At 39.4% G+C, this 6,928-nt stretch overlaps 1 pseudogene; it reads left to right on the top strand.

The window, feature by feature from the left end:
• On the top strand, positions 1-6,377 carry LOC116147024 (annotated as a pseudogene).
• The last annotated feature ends 551 nt before the right edge of the window (positions 6,378-6,928 follow it).

Below are 6,928 nucleotides of genomic sequence, written 5' to 3'. Positions count from 1 at the left end.
ATGGATGGTCCTAATAAATTGGAACCGAAGCTCTTGCACATGCATGCTTCCTTGACGTCCCAAGGTATGGAGACGGCAAACATCCTCTGTTTGTATAAAGCTATGTGCTCATCTGGATCAGTCGTTCTATCATATGGTTTCATATTTGGGATGGAAAATTTATGGGGTATCTCGGCTAAGGCTATGGAGTCTGCGAAAGGTCAGTCGGCATAACTATGGGGAAGACTCTTCTTGGCTAGGATAGGTACTCTTGGTATGCGTCTCATCATAGCTTCCATGTCAACCATTTTTTTTGTTAATATCTGTTCAAAAGGGGAGGCTGTAGACAAAAGGTTTGGGTTCATGGTTTGGGGTTGTGTGTTTCTTTCACTCGGTCTGGTAGGGCGGGCCAAGTCATTATGGTAGGCTTGGTGGTTTTCTTGTGTTTTCTGGATTTCATTCATCCCTTAAAGGTGAGTCATCCCAAGTGTTACTGTTCGGGTATTTCTACCGACAAGGATGGTTAAAGGTGTGATTTGAGTACTGTTCGACCCATTAAGATGAGTTGAGCCAAACGGTGTTTGGATGGATTGGTCGGTCAACCTATGAGGGTGAGCCGAGTTGGAGGTATCTTGGATGTATTATGGAACATTGAAGCTAAGAGGCTGGTCAAGGTTAGTGATTTCTTGTGGTCGATTGCTTGGGACAGTTGAAGTGATCTGGTCACGGGTAATTGAGGGATCGGCTGATAGGGCGCGTGTTTGCATGGCTAAGTTTGTTGTATCTGTGGTGGTGGGTGCCAGTCCACCCGTCATGGATGACTCGAGCTGGGAAGACTGAGGGTTAGAAGCCAAGGTTCTAGGGTCTGGGGTCACTAGTGGTTGCATAGGGTTTACCGAGATGCAAAAGCAATTCTCAGGTATCTGATTGAATAGGAAATCAAGAGAATAAAACTGGTTTACCTTTTCTCATAGGCTTTGATTTTCGGCCTGAATGTTGTTATTCTCGGCTTGTGACTTTGTTGGCTTGTTGTTGCATGAGCGTCGAAAGAACCTCGACCTCAGTCGTGAGATCTGTCGAGATGGTATCCATGTTTTCAGCCATTGCGTGACTCTTTGTAGAGTAGGATTCTATACGGAGGTCGATTGCCAAAGGCCCCATGATGGGCACCAAACGGTAGATGCTAAAATCAATAGTTGCGAAAGTAAGGTCTGATCCCGTGAGGTTGAAGCCACTGGCAATTCGCTATACTTGCATGAAGAGAAAACAAGCGTGGAGCTTACTTGGACACTGGTATGGTGTCTGTCATAGTAAATTCGACGCTCAAGTCAGTAAGGCTGAATGAGGCAATTTAGTAAGGGTAAAGGAATGAACGGTTACCAGAGGTCAAGTCGGGGACTAGAACCATGATGTAGTATGATAGCTCTCAGGAGTAAGAGCTTAGGTGTTGGTAGGTGATATTGAGGCTGAATCCCTAAACAAAAGAGTGACCTCTATTTATATAGTAGTTGTAGGATCTTTGTATCCTAATAAGACTCTAAATCCTTAAGGGAAGAGGTCTTGTGAATAAGGAAGATCCTGATTCACTTGACTTACTAGTAACAAGAGTCCTAATCTGCCTAAGATATGAAATCTTGGGTGAATTAGGATAAAGTAAAATAAGAATACTACCTACCTTGGTCTGGAAGGCCTTACCTTAGATGGGCCGATGGAGTTGCCCATTTTGGAAGAAAGCTGGATCTGGAGGTCGCGGTTTGGCCCAAGCGACGAGCTTTGATAGTGATCCAACTGAAATTGGATCACAAGCTTGGGTTGATGTAGTGGAACATCCCTGTTTGGGCCTGACAAGGCCCCAAGTGATTTTGTCCCCCACAACTAGCAACCACAACACCATCTAACAACAATAACAACACAACTGTAAAGAGAGCAAATAGATGAACACCCTTCAATGATAATGGATGTATTTCATATTGGGTAATACTACGCTGACAAACAAATCTCACAAACTTTACTTTAACTAAATATGAATGGTTATCCCTTAGGGACGAACGATTGTTCCTTGATAAGGAATGATCGTTTCTTGATTGATAAGGAACAATCATTCCTTAGGAAGAAATGGTCATTCCATATGAAGGAATTGTTGTTCCTTCAACGAACGAGAATGGTCAATCCTTAGAGAGGAACGACCATTCCTTAAGGAAGGAATGACCGTTCCTTAGAGAGGAACGACCGTTCCATAAGGAAGAAATGTCGGTTCCTTAGAGAGGAACAACCATTCCTTCCGTGAGTAACGACCATTATGAATGGTTGTTTCTTGGGTCTAGTCAAAATCATTTTGTGCCTTGGGTGTGGTGGAGCTGCCTACTCAACCTATCTCTAAGGAACGACCATGTATGAAGGAACAAGTGTTCCTTCGTACATGACCGTTCCTTCAACGAACGAGAATGGTCAATCCTTAGAGAGGAACGACCATTCCTTAAGGAAGGAACGACCATTTCTTCCATGAATGACAACCATTATGAACAAATGTTTCTTGGGTCTAGTCAAAATCATTTTGTGCCTTGGGTGTGGTGGAGCTGCCAACTCAGCTACCAGCCTACCACGTGAGGGTTTGTGAGAGAAGTTTGTTAGATTTGTTTGTCAGCCTATCTTTACTCATAATGTGTGTATGTAATCTTAAGAACTTCTTATTTAATTAATTCACAAAATATTACTTTATTTAGTTTCATAAAATAAAAAAATTTGGTAGATATGGAAAATAAATCTTTGAAATTTCAAGGACCCGATACAATGAACAAATGAAGGCTCTCATATAATAGAAAGTAGTTGGAACTTGGAATATGGAAGGTAAAAATAGAGATTGCTTAATTGAAACACATCTACTGTAATTGAAAATAGTATATTAACTTTTATGATTATTACAAAACCCCCTTGAAAATAAAAAAATACCCCTAAAAGAATCCTTATAAAATTATTGATTACCTCCAAATTCAATATTATAATAATAGACATTTAATATTAAGGATCTTATAATGGATGAGCGAAATAAACTTGTAAAAAGATAATAAATCTCATAAAATTAAGTTTTATTATAGAGTAAACGACTTTTTCCCACCCAAATAATGGTTTAATGGCATTTTCTTACTTACAGGCTTTTAAAATACTACTTTATTACTCAAATTTATATTCCGTTTTGATTCCAGTATCACTGCGACCTCACACCACCATTATTCTTTTTCCTGATCATCACTCACCAAAAACTTTCAACCCTACTCCCGCAAACCCCACCAATTGCTGAGAATCAAGTGATTAGGGTTTGCGCAACCGTTTACCTAAGTCAAATTTCAATCAATCCCAATATCCAAAATCTAACTTTCTACCACCAAAAGATTCATCGACCTCCTCTCTTCAAAAGCCCCAATAGTTTAGAATGAGCTTACTCTCTATTTATCGCCGAAATATAAATTTAGATAATAAAATGATATTTTAGAAATCTGTGGGTTGGAAAGTTCATTAAGCCATTATTTGGGTTGGAAAAATTCGTCAACTCTTTCGTTATATATGCAACTTTAAAATATATAAACTTATTATTTAATTAATTCACATACTTTTAGTTTAAAAAAGAAAAAATGGTTCCCAATATTATTGAAAATAGATGCTTAAATTTTCACAAACCCGATACAATGAACGAACGAAGGCTTTAAAATTCCTTCACAAAAACATAATAATAAAATAGAAGGAATAGAGGGAAGAGTTCATAATTCCGAAAATAATGTAAAAGAATAAATATATATTTATACAGTACTAACTGTACTAGAACACCATCTACCTACAGCAACAGCATAACTGCAAAGAGAGCAGAGCGGATAGCCTTCAATCTGTGTTAACAAACTTTGCAAATTTACTTATCTTCAAGGTATAGATTTACACATAAATATATATGCACATGCTCTTAATAGAAGCATTACCAATTAACTACTACGGATCAGAAAGTAGGCCTAGCAGAGAGAGGAATTAAAGGTAGTGGGAGATACAGGATGAGCAAAATTAATGAAGCCAAAGATCCCCGAAAGTTTAACCTCAGGAAATTATAACGTAACAAACAACACGGGATCTGAAATACATGTTTGTTTTATGAAAAATATTACCATAGGTGACTCCTTTTGGAAAGAAAACAATCCATTCCATTTATATCTCCGGGCGATAGCCATTAAACTGAGTCTAGTGATATTAATCACCCGCATTCTCATGTTCATCCTCAGACCTCTTCGCCAGCCTCGTTTTGTTGCCGAAGTTATTGTAAGTAGTTCATAAATGACTTTAATTGATGATTACTACTTTTAATATATATTATATTAATTTCCATTTATATTGTTAACAGGCTGGTCTTTTCATTGGCTCACCGTTAATGAGTATAATAAATTTCTCGGGAGAGATTTTCACTTATGAAGACAACTACGTCGCGGAGCATTTCTCCGGTTTGGGGCTGACTTATTACATGTTCTTGATGGGATTAGAGATGGATGTATCGGCGTTGAGGCATATTGGGAAGAAGTCATTAAGCATTTCGGTTGTAGGAATTTTGGTTCCACTTATTGCAGGAGCCGGCTTATATTTTGTACCCATACGCGGGGTTGCAAACGGAGTCGGAGAATCGCTTCCTATGGGTGCCATGTTTTGGGCTATATCATTGAGTAACTCGAGCTTCCCTGATCTAGAAGAATTCTGTGAAATGTGAAGCTCTACATACGATCTTGGGAGACGGGCATTAACTAGTGCCTTTCAGAGACTTAGTGCGTGGATATTTCTTGTTATAACTATAACTTCTATGATCTCCATATGTTCTACATGGCGGCAGCACCCACAACTATCTTTCTGTTAGCGCTGGTTCTTGTTACGTCCAGGTATTAAATGGATGAAAATGAGAACGAAAGAAAGGGAAAAATATTTTCTCTGAAACACATATAAGTTTAATCCTAGCCGCGGTTGCTATATGTGGATGCATTGCTGATGCGTGTGGATCACATTCCATGATAGGTAGTTTTATGTTAGATTTATCATCCACATGGAGAGATTGCCATTGATATTACGGAAAGAATTCAAGGATTTGTGAACCAATCATGATGCCGATGTTTTTTTTTGCTTAATGGCCGTCGTTCAGACTTTGCTGGTTTATCATTAAGCACTAGATGGATAAAATGTATGTTTGTTTTTACAATTGTGGCTTCTTCCTCCAAAATTGTCAGCACTCTTCTCGTCTGTTTATTCCATGGCATGTCATTAGGGAGGCCTTGGCTTTAGGAGGTCTTCTCAACACCAAAGGTGTTCTGGCACTCATTGTTCTTAATGAAGGCCGAGCCATGAAAGTAAGATTTCAATTCTTCTTCATTAATTAATGTGTACATTTCATAAACATTGATCATCATTCACAAAATTAACTGCAGGCTATGCAATATAGAATTCGCTGTAATGGGATCATACATTGTTAATGGCGTCTACGGTAGCACCAATATTCTTCTTAGTTGAAAAATCAACAAAATGTTTCAGCAACTACAAGCTAGATCAATAGAAAGAAGCGATCCAACACAGAACTTCGAATTCTGACATGCATTCATTCAACCCGAAACGTCTCCGGCATCATCAATCTACTCCAACTTTCTAATGCCACCACGAGATCTCCCATATGTGTCTTCGCCGTGCACCTTGTGCAGCTTACTGGTACTGGACGTGCCTCTGCCATGCTTATTGTTCAAGACTCACGAAAGACTAGAACTATTATTGGCAACGGCAAAATCAACAATGACATCACCCCTCAAAGGGCCGAGTCGGAAAATCGTTAACGCCTTTGGAACTTTGAGCGTGAAAACGAAACGGCGGTAACTGTGCATCCGCTGACGGCAGTGTCCCCTTACACCACCATCCACGAGACATCTTCCAACTTGCAGAGGAAAAGCATGTTGCCTTCATTTTGGTACCATATCACAAGCTACCACACACCAATGTCGGTTACAAGGTGATAATGTTTCAATACGCCAATTGAACCAAAATTTACTTAATAATGCACCATGTTGTATGGCATCTCGTTGACCGTGGAGTAGGACCTCCGATAGAACAAAATTCAACAGAATTTGACAAATCGGAATTCCGTATAACCATGCTCTCCATTGGCAGCCTGACCATCATGAGGCATTAAGTTATGCAAGTAGAATGGCTGAAAAATCAGGCGTGACTTTAACCGTGGTACGATTTCTTGAAGCTAAAGGAAAATACAAGAAACGAAGTGTATTTGAAGATATGACGGAGAGCGAGAGGGGAAGGAGATAGATGATGGCTTTATAAACGAGTTCAGGTTCAAGACAATGTTCGAAGAATGCATAAGTTACCAAGAAAAACAGTGAATATGGGGAATTAATGATAATGTAAGTTCAAATTAATTGACGTAGAGACGGAGTAAAATAAAAATTATGTTACGCCTGGGAAATCAAAGGCTGACGTAGAAAATCACGTGATGGAGGGTTGACCTGCTCCTGTGAGAACGGTAAGCACACGTCAGGCCTGCCAAATGCTATGGAGCTCCCACGTGTGCATTTCCCTGCTCCAAATCGCGTGAAATCAGTTTGGAAGGTGGTAATGTGACGTAAAGTTGGATTTAATCCTGACATTCACACCAACCCATGGATTATTGATGATTACTTGTACTCATCTCACTATAAAAAGAGGAAGACCCCATCATTAAGGGATTCGGCTATTTTACACTCTGAATTAGCTTTCTCTCTCTCTCTGATAACTTTGTATTTACTTTTCACCAATCATTTGTAAGTCTCCGTTGTTGCGACCTAACCCACTATATTAATACAAATCAGTGGACGTAGGACTTACTACCTTAGCATCCGAACCACTTTAAAAGGCTCTCATTGCATTTACTCTACATTCTACCCATAATCACGTG

The sequence above is a fragment of the Pistacia vera genome, unplaced genomic scaffold (genome assembly GCF_008641045.1).
Source record: "Pistacia vera cultivar Batoury unplaced genomic scaffold, PisVer_v2 Contig487, whole genome shotgun sequence".
Taxonomy (NCBI): domain Eukaryota; kingdom Viridiplantae; phylum Streptophyta; class Magnoliopsida; order Sapindales; family Anacardiaceae; genus Pistacia; species Pistacia vera.
Note: the sequence above shows the minus strand (reverse complement) of the source record. Positions and strands in the feature narration are given on the sequence as shown.